This window comes from Ursus arctos, unplaced genomic scaffold (assembly GCF_023065955.2).
Source record: "Ursus arctos isolate Adak ecotype North America unplaced genomic scaffold, UrsArc2.0 scaffold_1, whole genome shotgun sequence".
NCBI lineage: Eukaryota > Metazoa > Chordata > Mammalia > Carnivora > Ursidae > Ursus > Ursus arctos.
In genome coordinates, this window is record NW_026622763.1 from 62,524,924 (window position 1) to 62,544,004 (window position 19,081).

At 35.4% G+C, this 19,081-nt stretch overlaps 1 protein-coding gene and 1 long non-coding RNA gene across 3 annotated transcripts in view; one reads left to right on the forward strand and one right to left on the reverse strand.

Annotated features, from left to right (window-relative positions):
- Window positions 1-19,081, forward strand: part of ZNF804A (zinc finger protein 804A) — a 269,546-nt gene that overhangs the window by 241,022 nt on the left and 9,443 nt on the right. The window lies entirely within an intron of this gene.
- On the reverse strand, window positions 3,887-14,585 carry LOC130544523 (uncharacterized). 2 transcript variants are annotated; one of them, XR_008960857.1, is made up of 4 exons: window positions 14,502-14,585; window positions 6,547-6,621; window positions 6,091-6,164; window positions 3,887-3,971 (listed from the first exon to the last, which is right to left on the reverse strand). It is a non-coding gene; the product is annotated as an uncharacterized LOC130544523 (long non-coding RNA). The 2 variants fall into 2 exon arrangements; XR_008960856.1 differs by lacking the exon at window positions 14,502-14,585 and adding an exon at window positions 6,775-6,891.

Here is a 19,081-nt window from a genome sequence, read left to right on the forward strand (position 1 = left end):
GTTCATTCAAAAATACATTAAGAAAAATAACTTCAAAGGTCAGAGTAATATTTAAAATATAAATATTCTCTGGTACTTATTACATCTTTTAAAATTTCAGTATTTTTTTCCTTTTAAAGTGAATATAAAGATATCATGGTATGGTGTGATGACAGTCATGCATGTAGCTGTACACAGAGATTGTGATAGTTTTGCAATGTGCTTAAATTGGCTTTTCTTTAAATAAAAGAATCCTGGGGGGGGGGGGGGGCATAGGTGGTGCACTCAGTTAGGTGTCCAGCTCTTGGTTTGGCTCAGGTTGTGATCTCAGGGTCATGGGATGGATCCCCATGTGGGGCTCCACACTCAGCATGGAGTCTCCTTAGAGTCTCCCTCCCTCTCCCTCTGCCCCTCCTGCTCGTGCTCTCTCTCTCTAAAATAAATAAATAAGTCTAAAATAAATAAATAAATGAAACTTAGGAACATTTTTATAAGATAAATAGGGGCGCCTGGGTGGCTCAGTCGTTAAGCGTCTGCCTTCGGCTCAGGGCGTGATCCCAGACCCTGAGATTGAGTCCCACATCAGGCTCCTCTGCTGGGAGCCTGCTTCTTCCTCTCCCACCCCCCCTGCTTGTGTTCCTTCTCTCGCTGGCTGCCTCTCTCTGTCAAAAAAATAAATAAAATCTTAAAAAAAAAGATAAATGGAACTATGTTTTATTTATATTTGCTATTTGAACCTCTGTCTTAAATAAAGGCAGTAAATACAAAAATGTGTTTGGGTCATTTAGGAAATTTTTGGGTAGAATTGAGAGAAAAATATACTTAAATTACTTTTTAAAAATAGAATGTGAGAAAAGACTTTTAAAGGAGAGAAAATGTCAAAGTGGGTGGGTGAACTTCAAGTTCACTTTGCTCAGGACGCCAGCTCTGATTCTTTCTGAATCTGTCTTTTCATTGCTGCTAGTTTGTCATATCTGCAGAATGTTTTCTTATTCATATCTGGTGGAAACATTATATACCTACTCTTGTAAAAAAAAACATGTCTCAATTTTATATTTAGGTCCAGTGCCCACTTTGGACATCATATTGTAGGAATGCTGTAAGTCCATGGCTTAGTTTAACCTGTTAATGGAAAACTATGGGAAGAGAGGTGGGGAGGCTAATTGGCTTAGGCCATGGAGGGCATACTCTGAGTGTAGGTACTGAGGTAGATCTTATTAAAACCTCCTATCCACCAGTTTGTCAGGAAAAAAAGCAGATGCTAGATATGTATCAGAAATGTATACCCAATAACAAATACCTTTTTCCTCCTTTTTAAATAATTACTTGCTGTTTTCTCAAATCATAGCTGTATTAATTTGGGTCCTCAAACACCAAGGCCAAATGAAAATAAATGTTTAACATGGGGGAATAAATAAATGTTTACTGCGGGGTAGGGGATGCCATGAAGGATAAAGAGCATGGAATCAGAGAAGGCTGAGAAAGTCTTCCAGAATGTAATACAGGTCTGGCACATGTGAAAGAAACAGGAACAAAAGGAAGAAGGATGGGGTTGGTAGAATCCATCAGATCTTCCGCTGCTCAGCCTTGTCAGCTCTTCCACTGTAGGAGATAAAAGCCTCTTGGTGTAGAACAAAGAGGCCTTCTGGTTCTTGTGCATTGCCTTTACCACTTGTAAATGGCTCTCAGTTTTTCTTTATCCTTCTGTGGAATTTACATATTACTTAGTTGTAATTGGCCAGTGACGCTGTTCTTGTAGGGATTATTCACTCCATATCTTCAAATGCTGCAACCATCATAAGGGCAAGGCCATTCCAGTTAACTAGGAAGGAGACCTTTAGTAATGAAGCTCCCAATTTATGCCAAGAAGTATCCATACCCCTCACATTGGTTACCCATCAAGCAGTGGCTGAACCAGTTACAAAACTCCATCTTGCCACCTGTTTTCTCTGATGACTCCTGGCCTAACTTGTGCTTCTTTAGGTTTTCCATGAAGCTCGCTGGATTGGACATTTAAGATATTTATTGGAGGAAATGACTATAAATTATAAAGAAGAAGGAACCAGAAAAAGTAGGAGGAACCTTCAGACTGTAGTGAAAATGTGAAACCTATTAAGAAGACTGGAGTGGATATAGTCTCAGACTGGAACAGAACATAATGAGAACTTTGACTAGGCTTATGTGGGACCTTTAAGTCAAATTCAGCCATTACAGAAACCCCAGGTCTCCCAGGAATGGGTCTGCATGGGTACTGATGCCATGCTCAGTCACACTTACAGAAGCTGCTGGCAAGCATAGCCTCTGCTTGAGTGTGGTGATTCTTCTTCCCAAGTCATCCAGCAGGGGCCATAGGTCAATTACACTGTACTCGGCAGGAGACTTGAATGGTGAATGTTCACGGTTAACACTCTGGGTACTAATTCCTAAGGGCATGAATAGGTTGTTCTGGTATGAAAGACTTTTGTGATTTAATAAACTATTAATGAATATTTTTGCTCTAAATATTATCGTAAACTCTAGAAAACTGTTTTTACCTGTGAATAATCACAGAGGTGATGAGTTGCATCCTCTTTGACTTATTTTTTTCTTTTTTATGCTTTGTTAGGTGCAAATCTTTATCTTAGAGCTTGTTATGTAATAATGGGTGTATTTTCAAAATAGAAGTGAGATTTGAGATAATTTATCCGTGTGTGTATGTTTGCAATATTGCATGACACTTTCCATTATTGTCCATATTTCCCATATATTTCCAACATATATATATATCTTGCATATATATATACTTGAGATATATATATATATGTATATATATATGTATGTATATATATATATATATATATATATATATATATATATGTATGTATATACTTGTTAAAAATTTCCAAATTATATACATGTTTGGCTACCTCTTCCCCCCAAATGTGCTTAAAAACATACCAAAATGCAACTCATATAAATTTGGTCACCTAGTGTCTCAAAATGTATTGCTTGTTGTCCCTGTGTCGAGGATGTAGCTGACTGTTGTACTTAGAGTCTTCTTCATGACAGTTCAAGCCGGAAATGCCTATTGGGTCACAGTTCAGCTGAGTTGTTACTTCTGAGTGTTTTGTTCCTATTTTGAGTGTTTTGAGTGTTCTGAGTATTTTGTTTCCTATTTTTACCTTATAGAAACCATGGCATTTGTAACTGATCTTATTTCCTTCATCATTACTTAGGCTATAAGCTTAATTCCAATTTTGTGAAGTAAATGAAATTTATTTGACATAATTTTTGTTGTTCTTGTGTGAACACTCTGCCTTTTATTCTGACCAGGAATCTCAGCTAAGGAATGCACAACTGCAGAGTTTAAAACCATCGTATCATTCAGATCAGATAAAAAAAAGACTATGTCTTAATTGCTCCCCCTGTAATGAGCAGCATAACCTAGAAATAATAAGTCAGAGCCACTTCATTAGGAATTTTTTTCAGATGTACTGAGGCATAACTAACAGATTATATATATTTAGATTGCGCAGCATGATATTTTAAAGATGCACAACCTGATACATATATATTGTGAAATGATTACCAAATCAAGTTAATTATAAATCACATCCATCATCTCACATAGTTTTTGTGTGTGGTGAGAACATTTAAGATCTACTTTCTTAGCAACTTCAAGTATACAATACAGTATTATAATATTATTAACTGGAGTCACCTTGCTATACATGAGGTCTCCAGAACTTATTCATCCTGCATAACTGAATGTTTATACCCTTTGATCAACATCTCCCCATTGCCCCCACCCCCCCAGACCCTGGAAACCACCATTCTACTCTCTGATTTTATAAGCTACACTTTTTTAGATCCCACATATTAGTGAGATCAAATAGTATTTGTCTTTCTTTATGTGACTTACCTCACTAGCATAATATCCCCCAGATTCATCCATGCTCTTGCAAATGGTGCGATCATCAGGGAATGCAAATGAAACCATTCTGTTAGAATGACTATTATCAAAAAGACAAGAGATGACAAGTGTTGTTGAGGTTGTGGAGCAAAGGGAACCCTTGTGCACTGTTGGCAGCAATGTAAACTGGTGCAGCCATTATGGAAAACAGTGTGGAGATTCCTCAAAAAAATAAAACTAGAACTACAGTATGACCCAGCAATCCCTTTTCTGGCTATATATCTAAAGGAAATTGAATCAGTATTTTGAAGAGATATCTGTACCCCCATGTTTATTGCAGCATTATTTACAATAGCCAAGGTATGAAAACAACCTAAGTGTCCATTGATGAATTAAAGGATAAAGATGTGGTGTTTACATATGTAGGACAGAATATTATTCAGGCATAACAAAGAAGGAATTCCTGCCATTAGGGACTATTTTCTCGAAAGAGTTGTAAATTGTCTCCAGCCACAGTTTGGCCAAATCTTAATGCCATAGTAGGTCAGTTTTCCAACCATACAGATCCGTAATACTCCAGTTTTATCATCCACATCTATGTCTCTATTCTCAACTATCCCCAGGAATGTGTGTATCTAATTTAATGCTCATCAAATACAAATTACTAGAAACCCACCCTTTATAACATTAGGGTCACTAGGTATATTGTATAAAAATTTGTAACATTTAAGCACTCTTACTCTAAGCCAGAAATGGTGCTAAATGTTTTGAACACTTTTGTTCATTTAATTTTTACCTCAACTATATCAAGTAGATATATCTATTATCTCCATCTTACAAATAAGGAAAACTGATGAAATAGTTAAAAAATGGTAGAATGGGGAATTAGAACAAAAGTTTGTGCGAATCCAGTGCTATATTATCAATCATTGTCCAATTATATAATTTAGAGGTGTAAATACTAGCTAACCAGTTGATTATTTTTTTTGACCATGGCTTGGCATTTGAAAGTAAGTATGTATTGAAATTTACAAGCATGATTGCAGCATTACATTTTCTAAGGGTGTAAAATCTACTTCTTTGAGTCAATGAGGAATTTATTAGCGTAGAAGGAGTTAAAACCTTTTAATCATGTGAAACTGTCTCTAAAAAGGATAAAAAAAAATTAAGTCCTGAGTTTCTTATTAATCCATCCTTAATAATTTTAGTTGAGTCATGACTTGGTCTTAGCACTATTTCTAAGCAAGGATTGATGGAGAGCTTGTTTATAATATTAGTTCATTAGTATTCTCTGAAACTTAGAAATGGAACCCCATCTATGTTTACCAGGTTTTAAAACAGAACCATTTTCTGTTTAAAGGTAATAGAGACAGTATTATATAGGGATAATTAAATTCTGTCCATATAATATCTTCTAGTTTATTGTTACCATATTTTAAATGTTTGCTCCTGACCATTTGAATATTTGAGTTATTTTTAAATGTAAAACAGGTTTAAAATTGTTAGTAAAATATATGCAAATACTTATAACCTATAGAATGGCCCAGAATTATATGTAAAAATCCTGTTTTATCTCATTCTCAGATGTAGAAGGTAACCAAATTTAAACATTTTAAAAGTTTTTCTTATGAAAATTGTGTATTATCATTTATTTTTATTGGCTTGTTAATTTTTGCCTGATTTCTGATGTCCCATTATGAAAGATGAAAAATTTAGTGTTTTTCTTTCTTTTCCACATCCACCAAATGTTTTTTATTAAGTCTCCTGTTATCCATACGGTACCCAGTAGTCTCCTTTTTAACTTCAAATGTTTTCTTCTTTATTTCTTGATCCATCAACATTAAAAATTATATACCGACCCACTGATGTAAAAGATAAAGAACTTTGCCTACATTTTAACTTTTCCCTTACTTCATAGTTTTTAAAGTTAGATACTTTAAAAATGTTAAAAAATACTACCCATTCTGTTCTACAACTGTAGGTAAGTCTTCAATGTGTTGTTTTATATTGAATTATTTAATGCCCTACACCAATATACATGTTATTATGATAAAGTCATCGTTTTCACAGAACCAAGTTGGTAACTGACACATAAAGAAGGGAATGTAACCCTTTGTTACTAAATCCTCTTGCTTGAAAACTATCCTTGCCTTTAAGATTCCAAAGTCTTGCTTTTAACTTCTTGGAAGCTTTCTTTGATTCATTTTGATAATACTCACCTGCCATTGATTCTTGTATTTCATGTTGTCCTTTTCTTATGTCCTTCCTCTTTTTTCTTTTGCTGTGGTTTATTCTGACAAAAAATCATATTTATGGTAATCAGATAACAAAATCTTTTGCTCTGGCAGGTTGAAAAATATTTTCTTTGACCTCAAAATTTGCTTGATTATAGAATTCTGGATTCAAATAATTTTCCCTCAGAAATTTGAATTTTTATTTTTCCCTATCATTCAGCATTACTGATTATGTTTCATTCTCATTTCTGTATAGGGGATCTGTTACTCTTTTTCTGCAGCAGGACTAAGACGATTAAGAACAGAGAGCTGGAGTCTATAAATGTATTTCCAATGTGTCTCTTCCTTCAAGTGTGGTGCAGATTCTGGACTTTGTGTTTACAGGTCCAGTATGTTTTGAGGCATGATTCCATCTGGGGTGATTTTATGGGGAATACCTACCTAGAACAGATGTGCCCTTCTTTCGTTGTGATAGTAGGAAGTCTTTATTTTGCTGGAAGAGACCCACTGGTCTACCTGTTCAAAGTCCAGTTGTAAAATTAGTCTGATAGTCACATCAAGACCCACTTATCGTTTTTATATTTATCAGTCCAGCTTGCAGAGTCCCTGGTTTTCCCTTCTGGAATCACCACACTTAACTTCAGTGTTCTGGGATGCCATGTTCCTTACCTGTATTTCCCATCCCTGCCATTTCATTGGATTTTTTGTAATCTAGATTTCTTCAAACATTTAGTTAGGTCCACTTCTATCTCATTTTCTTGGTTTGAAGAACTGCTATTTTTATTTTTTCTTAATTCTATTTTATCTTATTCAATCACTGAAAAGAAAGGGAAGGAAAATATTTGCTGGATCACACATTTTTCAACTCACTTGAAATTGCTGGGTTAGTACTAAAAGCTTCATAAAAAATATATAGGGGGGTTATTGTTCCAATGTTGTGTAGTTATAGAACAGAATCCAAGCATTTTAACACAATATTCAAGCTTTTCTACCCTTATGAGTAATGCATTTCCTTTTTAATATCATCTTTGCTTTATTCTTGTGGTAGGTAGTATGCTATATAACCCTCAAGATGCCTGGGCCCTTATGTACACTCATCTTCTCCCAGTTGTTCAATTATGCATTAATCTATGTTGTACTGTGCAGTGAATTTGCAGATGCAATTAAGATCCCAAATTAGTTTACTTTAAGATTATCTCATTGGACTTGACCTAATCCCATAAGCCCTTTAAAAACAGTTTTCTCTGGCTTGTCTAAGAATTCAGACATTTGGAAAATGAAGGGGATTTGACACATGAGAAATTCTCAGTTGATGGCTTTGAAGATGGCGGGCGCTACACGACGAAGAATGCAGCAGCGTCTAGTAGCTGGGAGAGGTCTCTGGCTGACAGCCAACAAGGAAACAGATGTCTCAGTCCTACAACCGCAAAGAACTAAATTCTGCCAACAGTAAGAATTAACTTGGAAGCAGATTTTTCCCTAGAGCTTCCAGTTGAAAACTCAGTCTGACTGTCGCCCTGATTTCAGTTTTGTCTACCCTGAGCACACAACACAGAAGCTCTGTGTCTGACTTTTGACTGAAGAACTTGTGGCTAATACATGTGTGTCATTTTAAGCCATTTAGTTTGTGATGATTATTTAGGCAGAAATAGAAAACTCATACATTCTCTCACCATTCTACATTTGTCATGTTAAACTCTAAACATTCTTTTCTACATCCTGACATCATTGTTTCTGACTTAAAAACTACCTGTGATGCCCTTTATTCTCTTTTCTGTTTTTTTTTATTGCTGTTGTTTTGTTTTTAACAATTACCCAAAGCTCATTTACAATTCTTTAAAAATCCCTTCTGAAATATGATACCTTTCTCTTCTGAAAAAATATCACTTTGTATCCCATATATGATATACTTTATTCTGCCAAATTTTATGTTGTTGATATTTGGAGGCATTCCTTTATCCATCTCTTTGCTTCAGTAATACCTTCAATAGTGTTTTAGGCCTAGGAAATAAATCATACTGTTGAATTACATTTTGACATTACAGGGACAAACACTATAACAAGCTAAACAAATAGAGATTAGTTTTTAATACGAACTATCACATTGTTGACTCTAATGAAGGAATGCTTATAGAAATTTAGGCTTGCAGGTTCAAATTATGAAAGTTTTTATCATCTAAAAAATAAAAATGGCAACTTATGTCATATGATTACACCACATTTTATAGTTTGAGAAGCATAATCAAATTTGTTTTATTTTGATTTTCCAAAAAATTCTAAGTCAGAAATCTTACATTTAATAAATAAGGACACAAACTTCTTTATAATATGATTTATAAAGTCATACAGATTACCATTAATGAAACCTAGACTCCTGATCAATTTTGTGGCTTAAATTTAATCTTTCCCCCAAACATGCTGTACTGTTCTGTTATGGTAAATTTGCACTAGAAAATAATTGTATCTTAGATACTGTATTAGTTTCCCATTGTTGCTGCAGCAAATTACTACAAATGTAGTGGCTTAAAACAACACAAACTTGCCTTATGGTGTGGATGTCAGAAGTCTTAAAGCAAAGTGTCAGTGGGACTGTGATCCTTCTGCAGGAGCTACGGGAGAAACCATTTCCGTGCTTTTTCCAGCACTAAGAGGCACATTCATTCCTTGGGTCATAACTCCCTTCCTCCATTTTCAAAGCCAGCAGCAGTGAAGCAATACTTAAAATCTCTCTTTCTCACCTCTGCTTCTGTTATCACATCTCTTTCTCTGACTGACTATCCTCCTTCTTCTTTCATTTATATGAATGCTTGTGATTATATCTGGCCCACCTGGATAATTAAGAAAAATACCCCTCTTTCAAGGTCCTTAAGTTAAACACATCTGCATAGTCTCTTTGCCATTCAGGGTACCTATTTGCAGGTTCTGGGCATTAGCGGTATAAATTTATTCTGGTAAAATCTTAGGGGAACCATTATTATGTCTACCATAGACAGGTATCCATGGTTAGAGCTATAGGATAACTATATTAATAGGTATTAAGTATTCAGATTAGCAGACTTTAGAAAGACAGCTCAATTAAAACCACTACATTTAAATACTTCCACATAGTAAGCTTAAAGATGAAACTTAGTAGAAACTTAGTATAGAATATTTTACTTTATTGAATGTGTTTTGTTTACCTAGTACAATACAGATTTTCTGTAAACAACAAGCAGCTCTTTCTAATTTTTCCATGATGACACAAAATTGAGTTCACACAGAATGCAAGTTGCCACACTGTTGTTTGAGTTTTAGCGAATTATTTTTAAATCGATAGCCAGTAAAAGAGGTCGGATTAGCACTGGAGTTATAAAAATAAAAGCAAAAAACATAACTTGCCTTTGTTCTGTTACTCTGACCAAGTTTATAATTAATTTCAGTGTTTGGAGGTGAAATATCACCAACACTCCTTTGCCACACTTAAAACTCTTTAATTTAAAATTTTAATATAGTAGTTTCTTTGGAAGCTGCCCAAACTCTTAAGGTAATTAAGTTATAAAACCTATTTTTTTTTATTTTGCCTTTTTAGAACTCTTGTGAGGACAATTGTACTGTTTTATCAAGAATAAGTCTATTGTCAACAGAAAGCAATAATGGAGTAGTATTGACTCAATCCCATTGGTTTCATTTAAGAAAACTACTTGATAGGAAGACAAATTAATTCCATTATAATTACCCAGTGAAAGCATTAATTTTTAATAATTTATATAAAAATGAACAAAATTAAATATTTATTACATGCATTTTTTATAAATTTATTTTTAAATTCTTAAAACATACTTGTAGGAACCATTGCTGCAAAACAAATATATGAGTCAAATTGAAAAATTCAGAAAAATGAAATATGATATTGATTTTCTAAAATATAAGATAAAAGTATATTCTAAGATATCATCATATGGCATTTGTCCTTCTCTGACTGACTTATTTTGCTTAGCATAATATGCTCTAGCTCTATCCATGTCATTCTTTTTGATGGCTAAGTAATATTCCATTATATATATATACCACATCTTTATCCATTCATCAGTTGATGGACATTTGGGCTCTTTCCATAGTTTGGCTATTGTTGATAATGCTGCTATAAACATAGGGGTGCATGAGCCCCTTTGAATCATATGTGGAATTTAAGAAATGAAACAGATGAACATTGGAGATGGGGGGAAAAAAGAAAGAGAGAGAGAGAGAGAGACTGGGAAGCAAACTATAAGAGACTATATGTTGGCTAATTGAACATAATAAAAAATAAAGAAATAAACTTAAAAAAAAAGAAAAAGAAAGAGCCAAAAAATATATAAATAAACTATAGAGAGCAAACTGAGGGTTGATGGAAGGAGGTGGATAGGGGATGGGCTAAATGCGTGATGGGGACTAAGGGAAGCACTTGTTAGGATGAGCACTGGGTGTTGTATGTAAGTATGTATGGATGGATGGATGTAAGTATGTATGTATGTATGAATCACTAAATTCTAGACCTGAAACCAATTTTACCATATATTTTAACTAACTAGAGTTTAAATAAAAACTTGAAATAAAAAATAATATTAAAAATGAAGTACATTAGTATATAATTTGTGAAAAAAAAAGAAGACCTACTGCTGTGTATTTCTGTTCAAAATTTACTGCTGTTTCACTGTAATAGAAGAAACAGATTTCTGTTGAGTTGGCAAATTAGTATGCTTGAATAGAATAAAGCGAATGGAATAAAGAAAAAAAAGAAAAAAGGAGATATCACCATAGAAATGGTAGAGTTTGGGCAATTTCTTGATATATCTCCAATTCCAATTTTATTTGGGATAATAATGTGCTCAAGTAAATACTAAAAATCCAGCTTCCTGGAGATACTCCACATTTTCACTTAAAAAACACAGGCCATCAAATCATACCAGGTATTTTTCTCTCCAGCTGGGATCTTCACATTCCCCCAGCAGTTCTGGAGCTCTGTCCTTTGGCATTCTGTTACAATTTAGTTGCCAAGAGAGGGGACCAAATGGGTAGATAGGTGAGCCATATCTCACATATAGGAATTATTCTCTCTTACAAAGGCTTCCATGCGTATACTTCTATGGTTCTGACAAGAGACAAATTTAGTTTTCACTCAGGGAGGTCACCAGTGATGGCTTTTTACCAAGTGTTCATAAATCCTTCACATTCTTCTCAGCCCAAACACAATTTTCCAAACAGAAGTTATTTTTAATCATAAGCAAAACTGCCTAATAACACAACTGATACTCTACCTTTATTACATGTCTAAGAACCATAGCCATAAAGTTACTTCAAAGTAAATTCCTCCATAGAATAGAGTATGTTTGCTGAGCCTTCACTCATAATTTCATTATATGCGAAATGATAAGTCACTTGCAATTACATATATAAATATTTTTGAGAGAGACAAAAAGAAAGAGTAAAAAATGTATCTATATCTCTGTAGTATAATATTGTATTTCCCACAGAGTTTGACTATTGTCCCTATATATTATTTTCCATTATATTTATACCAAAGAGATGATAAAAATATTAATCCACAAATATTTCATATTGTTAAAAATCGTGTACATAAAAATTCATGAGTTTGATTTTGTCTTTTTTATTGGGTTGTATTGATTTCCTTGTGCATATTGAGAGAGCTTAGAAGTATTTGGAATAATTTATTTATTAGGCCACAGATATAAGTATATGATGAGAGGATCCACATAATGGCAATTTTTGTTTCAGTTTTAAAATATATCTAATTTTAGTATTTCAAATTTAAATTAAAAAATCTCTCCTTAGTAAAAATAAAACATACTAGTAAGAAAAAAATGGAAAAATACCATACAGTGAAAAGTAAAAGTACGATTCTTCTGATTTTATGCTACAAAAAGAAATATCAACATTTGGCATATTTTCTGACATCTTTACTCTACAGATGCAGATACATTTGATTATATTATAAACTATTAGCGTGCTATTTTTAAAAATAGCATAATACAACAATATAATATTTTATAATTCTTATTGGTAATAGCCACATGGTATTTCCTTTCAAAATTAAACCATAGGGGCGCCTGGGTGGCACAGCGGTTAAGCGTCTGCCTTCGGCTCAGGGCGTGATCCCGGCATTATGGGATCGAGCCCCACATCAGGCTCCTCTGCTATGAGCCTGCTTCTTCCTCTCCCCACTCTCCCTGCTTGTGTTCCCTCTCTCGCTGGCTGTCTCTATCTCTGTCGAATGGATAAATAAAATCTTTAAAAAATAAAAAAATTAAATTAAACCATAATTTTTAACTATTGTTCAATTTCAGGTCCCTCAAATTGTTTGTGTATTTTTAAATACAAGTGTCAATATTTTTTGTACCAGAGTTTCCATTGCTTCCCTTGTACTACCAAAGATCTTATTGAGATTTTTGTTAGTAAATTTTCAAAGCTTCCTATTGTACGAGGAAATTAATCACTGCCATCCTGTGCCAATTCAATTTGACAAGCATTCATGAGCACTTACAATGCACGAGACACTTCTGATCCAGCACTTAAGAAAATGAACTGAATGGTTGGAAAATCAGTTTTAGACAGAACACATACAGATTACAAAGACTTTTATATTAGAACTAGAATGAGTTTTTGTCCACAAAGAGAAACTTGAGTTAATGGAATCTAAAGAATGAGAGGCCTTGGGGAAAGATATTGTTCAGATCTGATATGCCATTAAGAGATTAGATGCTTTTAAAGCTGCCATGAGAAATGTCCAAATGATACACATTCATGATAGTAATGGGAAAAGAAATTTTAAAAAGAGGCTTCCACAGATTCACTCAGCATAATGCCATTGATTAAATAATGACTAGAAGGAAATTACACAATGAAGTGTGATACCATTCACTTGAATATCTTAACCTTCTCTGAAGAAATGTATTTGCTAATATTCTAATAGTACCCACTGCATAGTGTCTTCCAGGAGAGCTAAAGTGATTCAGGAAATAGAGATGGTGACTGAGTTGTAATTCTTTGAGGGTATCACTTCTATGTAAGATAGAAATCATACTTAGTTTTTCAAAAGCCATTGAAAATAGTTCTTGGTAGAAACAACTCTGGGGAATTCAAAAGAAATTTTAAGCTCGTGGAAACAGTAGTAGTGGGTGATATATTAACTTACTAAGAAATACAAAACTAGGAACAGGAGTATTGGAGTAATTCAAAGCAGTAATGGATTTACTTGTAGAAGGGAGACCACCTAACAAGGTAATTCTAATTATTGTTCTAAATGTATCAGTTATTTACTATCATCTAAATCCAACATAAATGATGGCATTGAAAACATTGATCTTAGAAGGTAAAAACGAGAAAGAACTTCTATATCATCAGCATCTTCATCTGCAGAGGCCAAGGTCTAAGAATATGAAGTGAGTTAACCAGTCACACACTAAGTGAGTACATAAGTTAAGATTATATTCAGCTGCAGGTAAGAGAAAACTCAAATAAATTGGAATTTTTTTCCTCCAAAACTACATAAGTAATCAGTCCTAGTAATTCAATGAAGCTATTGGGGAACAGGAATCTTTTTATTTTTTTGCTCTGCTGTCTTTGGCATTTAGACCTTCTCTGCCAAGCTGATAGCCTCACAATTGAAAGATGGCTCCTGCCCATCTTAGACTCACAATTACACATGAGTAGGAAGCAAATGACGTGGTTAAAAAACAAAAACAGAAAGGGAACTTTTCTTCTAATGAGGCTTATCTTTTTTAAATTTTTTTTTCAGGGACATCCTCCTCAGAGACATTTACTTACCCTTCAGTTAGTGATGATTGTATCACTTTGCCACTCTTATTTACAAAGAAGGTTGGGATTTTTACTATTTTAGTTGAGTACTTTACTTAGCCACCAAATTGCAATTCTGTTAATAATGAGGTAGAAGGTTCTAATTGATAAAGTGAAGGCAATTTGCAAGGTGTACCACAGACGTCACAGCTAGACTACCCATTCTCTGGAGAAAAACTATTAATCAGAGTTTTCCAGAGAAATAGAACTAGGTGTGCATTTATATATGTGGAGGGGGAGATAGATGTATAGATAGATCCATAGTTAGATGATAGATAGATGATAAATAGATGATAGATAGATAGATAGATAGATAGATAGATAGATAGATAGATGATAGATAGATGATGATAGATAGATAGATAGATAGATAGATAGATAGATAGATAGATAGATGATAGATAGATGATGATAGATAGATAGATAGATAGATAGATAGATGATAGATAGATAGATTGATAGATAGATGATAGATAGATAGATAGATAGATAGATAGATAGATAGATAGATGATAGATAGATATAGATAGATGAGAAGAAGAGATTTTAAAGAATTTGCTCACACAATTGTGGGGCCGACAAGTCCAAAGTTGGCAGGGCAGACCAGCAGCCTGGAAAACCAGGAAAGAGTTGATGTTACTGTCTCAAGTCCAAAGGCTGTCTGGTATTTTTTCATCCCCAGAGACTTACTTTAGTCTTAGCTCCTAAGGCCTTCACTGATTGAATGAATTATGGGAGGTAATCTGCTTTACTAGGATTTAATGAGTAAATCTGGTTACTCATCTGATTTAAACATTAATCTTTTTCAAAAAGTTCTTTCACAGTGACATCAGGACATTTGACCAAATACTTGGCTTTGACCAAATATTGACCAAATAGTTGACCAAATATTATGGCCTAGCCAGGTTGACACATACATTTAACCATCACAAGTCCACTCCTTGTCAACTTCTCACCCATAGGCGCACTGTAAACTATAGTGAATCTCCACGTAAAGGTAATGACAGGTCATATGCTTCCTAACATGATACAGCTATGCTGCCTACAACCAAAAACACATTCACTCCTCAGAAGAGGATGCAAAGTGGTTGGGTGGTGTTCACTCTTCTTGATACCCTAGTACTTTAATACTATGATGTAAAGTTAATATTTAAGTGCTATGGTATAAATTTGATACATCTTGTGTTGTATAATTAGAGGATAAAGAAGGGAAAAAATAAAAGTTATATATATTCATAAATATTCATAATAAACATTCTTATTCATAATAAAATGTGGAGGAAATGCCCATGACAATTACAGTCCTCATTTCTGTAACTAGTCACATGGCTATTATTGGTGTTTATATCTGCCTTCTTTCACCACCTATTCCCTTCACCCTCAGCAAGCACATCAGCTGGTTGTGGTTCTTTCTTTTGTGAAGTGACCCAAACTTTCGTTACTAAAGGTTGTGGGCTATTAATAATCCTGCCTGAATTGGATTGTTGTAGCTTTCCATTGACTCTAATCATAGGACATGGCAATTCTAGGAGACATCAAAAAGGGTCTCCTGTATTCCAGACATAATTTTCCTTACCTTCATGGTGGAGTGGCCGTCCATTTTCCCATTTATAATCAGGATATATCATCTCATTCAGCATATTAACTACCTTCATTCATTCATGGCATATGGAGTCCAAAGTGGCAATGTAGTAGATTAAATTTCCAGCTCAATGAAATCATCGATGTGTCTCCTCGTAGAATTATGCCTCCATTTGGAGCTAAGACTTCTAGACCAGCAGAACATTAGGTTGTGGGTACAGGAAGTAAAAAATGTCCTGGTACGTTACTTGGGATAATATTGAGAGTGGCCATCCCTGTTTGTACCCCTTGATTTTTAACCTTTCAGTCTGGTTATGAGAGAAATAACAGCGTATGTTGGACACATTCAGAGCATATAGAGCCTCCTAGATACTGGTGCTCCAGCCCTGCAACGTATTGCCACCCAGGTAGAGCTGTGACTGAGTCTTCAAAAGGCCATCCCACCATTCTTTCAAACCAGCTACTTCAGGACAGTGGGGAACACAATAAGACCAGTGAATTATATGAACATAGGCCCATTGTCACACTTTATTTGCTGTGAAGTGAGTTCCTTGATCAAAAACAAGGTTGAGTGGAATACCGTGATGGTAAATAAGGCATTCTGTAAGTCCATGGACTGTAGTTTTGGCAGAAGCATTGCATGGAGGAATGACAGGTGCATATCTAAAGTAAGCATGTATTCTAGGAAGAAGAAAACACTGTCATTTTCATGAAGGAAGCTGTCCCAATTTAATCAACCTGCCACCACGGACCTGGCTGATGACCCCTGGGAATGGTGCCGTAGTGAGGGCTTGCTGTGTTTTATTTGTTTTGCTTCTACTCTTTATTTATCTTTTACAATTTTTTAATTGAAGTTGGCATACAATATTATATTAATTTCAGGTATACAGCCTAATGATTCGACATTATAAAATGATCACCATGATAAGTCTAGTTACCATCTGTCACCATACAAAGTTACTACAACATTGTTGACAATATTCCCTATGTTGGACTTATACCCTCGTGACTTAATTTATTTTATAACTGGAAGTTTGTACCTTTTAATCTTCTTTACCCATGTTCCCCATTATCCCCTCCACCTCCCCTCTGGTGACAACCAGTTTGTGCTCTGTATTTACGAGTATGTTTCTGTTTTGTTTTCTTTGCTCCTTATTTTTGGCTCAGTACTGATCTCTCTTGCGGGCAGATCGGACACTCAGCAGTAGCTGTGGCCAGTCATCTTTGATGAGCGGAAGTCCCTGTTACCGAGCGCATGTACAACTGCCATCCCTGCCCCCATGGCCACTTTGTTCATGAGCCCATTGGGCAGTGACGGGTGTTTGAAGAGAGAGGATGTCTGATACCCACAGAACATGTTATCCTATCTACATTAATATAAAAATCCTCTTCTGCTGAGGTGACTCTTTGTGGAGATTCACACAGGAAACAAATAGCTTCACGTTTTTAGACCATTCAGAGGGATCTAGCCACATACATCTTCCCCAGACTTCCTTGTCACTAATTTTCCAATTATGTTCCTTTCAAGTTTCTAACCATCCAGCCAACCCATGGGCCACAGCCCATGAATCAGTATATCTTTTCTGGCCATTTCCCCTCCCAAGCAAAATGAACAGCAAGGTTCACTGATTCAAAGTTTGTACACTGGGAGGATTTCCTTTCATCACTCTCCTTCAGGGATGTCCCAGAAAAGGGCTGGAGGGCTGCACTGTCCACCTTTGGGTGGTGCCTGTGTATAGTGCAGAACCATCAGGAAATTAGACCTGAGTTTTCTGCTCCTCTGTCATCCGTCACTTGCCCAGTGCTATGGTTCAGAGCATTCTTTTCCCCGCCCTTTGTAGACTTGCAGCTAAGGAACGTCAGTGCTAACGTGCAGCTAAGAGCAGTAATGAAAACCAAATAATCTTCAATTCACTGCTCCTTTTACTCTGACTGTTCTGCATGAGGAGAGCACCGTCTTTACTCAAATATCACCTTCTCAATGAGGAGACACACCTTCTATGAGGGACACACCCTCAGTCGACTCCCTGTGAGACTTCTGTTGAGTGTGGGTAGAAACTGTGCTTTGTTTCTAACTGATAAAATATGAAAAATGCGGTGGGATGTCACGCCATTAATTAGGTTGCTTTATACAGATTGCGTTATATAAGACTCCGTCTCAGCAGAATGGAGACTCTTCCTTGCTGATGGAGAAGAAACTGCCCTGTTGTAAGACTGCTTGTGAGTGGGTCATGGGGCAGGAAACTGCTGGCAGCTCCGGTTGCTGAGTGGACCTGGCTGTCAGGTGGTCAGAAGCCAGAGCTCTCAGTCCTACCACCACACGGAGATGAATTCCTCCAACAACTTCCAGGAGTTTGGCAGATGATTTTTTCCAAGACAAGCCTGCAGATGAGACTGGAGCCTGGCCAACGCCTTGATGGAGCAAAGTACAGTCCTACTGACCGACAGAAGCCGTGAGATAATAAATCTGCTGTTTTAAGCTATTGCATTTACAGTCATTGTTAAACAAAAACAGAAAAGTCACCTAATAGAAACCCTTTCCTAATCACTGTATTTGAAATTGGTATCCTGCACTCACTCTCATTTTAACTTTGTTTCTTCCACCGAAATTTTCACTATCTCCTGAAGTATACAACTAGCTTATTTATATGTCTTAATGTCTGTCTTTCTCAACTCTCATGAACATTTCAAGAAACAAGCAGGCTTTTTTTCTTCCGTGTCACAGATGTATCGACCGTGCTTAGAATAACAGCTGACACATAATGTACACTCAATTAATACTTGCTGAGAGATAAATGGATATATGCATCGCAGCCAAGTCAGCCCAACCTAAAAGCACAGCTTGAAAACCATAGAGCAGAGTAAATATAGGAGATAAATCATAGGAAATGTTCCAGGAAATCCTGATTCCAGTCCTGGTTCTACGATGTGATTCTGGACCAGACTCTAAAATCTGCTTAGCTTCAGTTTTGTCTTCTCTGAATATGGGTCATAATGCTTACCGGGTTTGCTTGTATGTTTATTTTCAGAACCAAACAAAGTAACATATGCAATATTGCTTAATAAATTTTAGGGAACGATATCAATTCTAGATGAAATATGGGTGACTAATATGTACATAAAAATATTCCAGCTTTCCTAGGAAACAAAAGAATTATAAGCAAAATGCTACTGGTATATTATTTATTCCCTATTAATTAAACAAGTTAAGAGTGATGCTACCCAATACTGGATATGATATATACTCTCATTTACTGTTGGGAGGAGTATAAAAATGGTTTAAAGTTAGGAACAGTGGTTTGGAAAACCTCAAACAGTGCAAATGGGTATCTTTTCCTCCAGCATTTCTGTTTGTGGAACCCATATTGGATATAATTAAACGAGTGTACAAAATACTAGAATATTCATGAAAGTTTCATTTGCAATTATAAAACAGTGTAATTTACCTTAGCATTTGCTAAGCACAAAATGATGAGTTATCTAAATGGTTCTCTCTCTTCCTCTCTCTCTTTCTCTATCACTCTTTCTCACATTGTTTAAAACTTTGCTAGTCTCTGAAAAC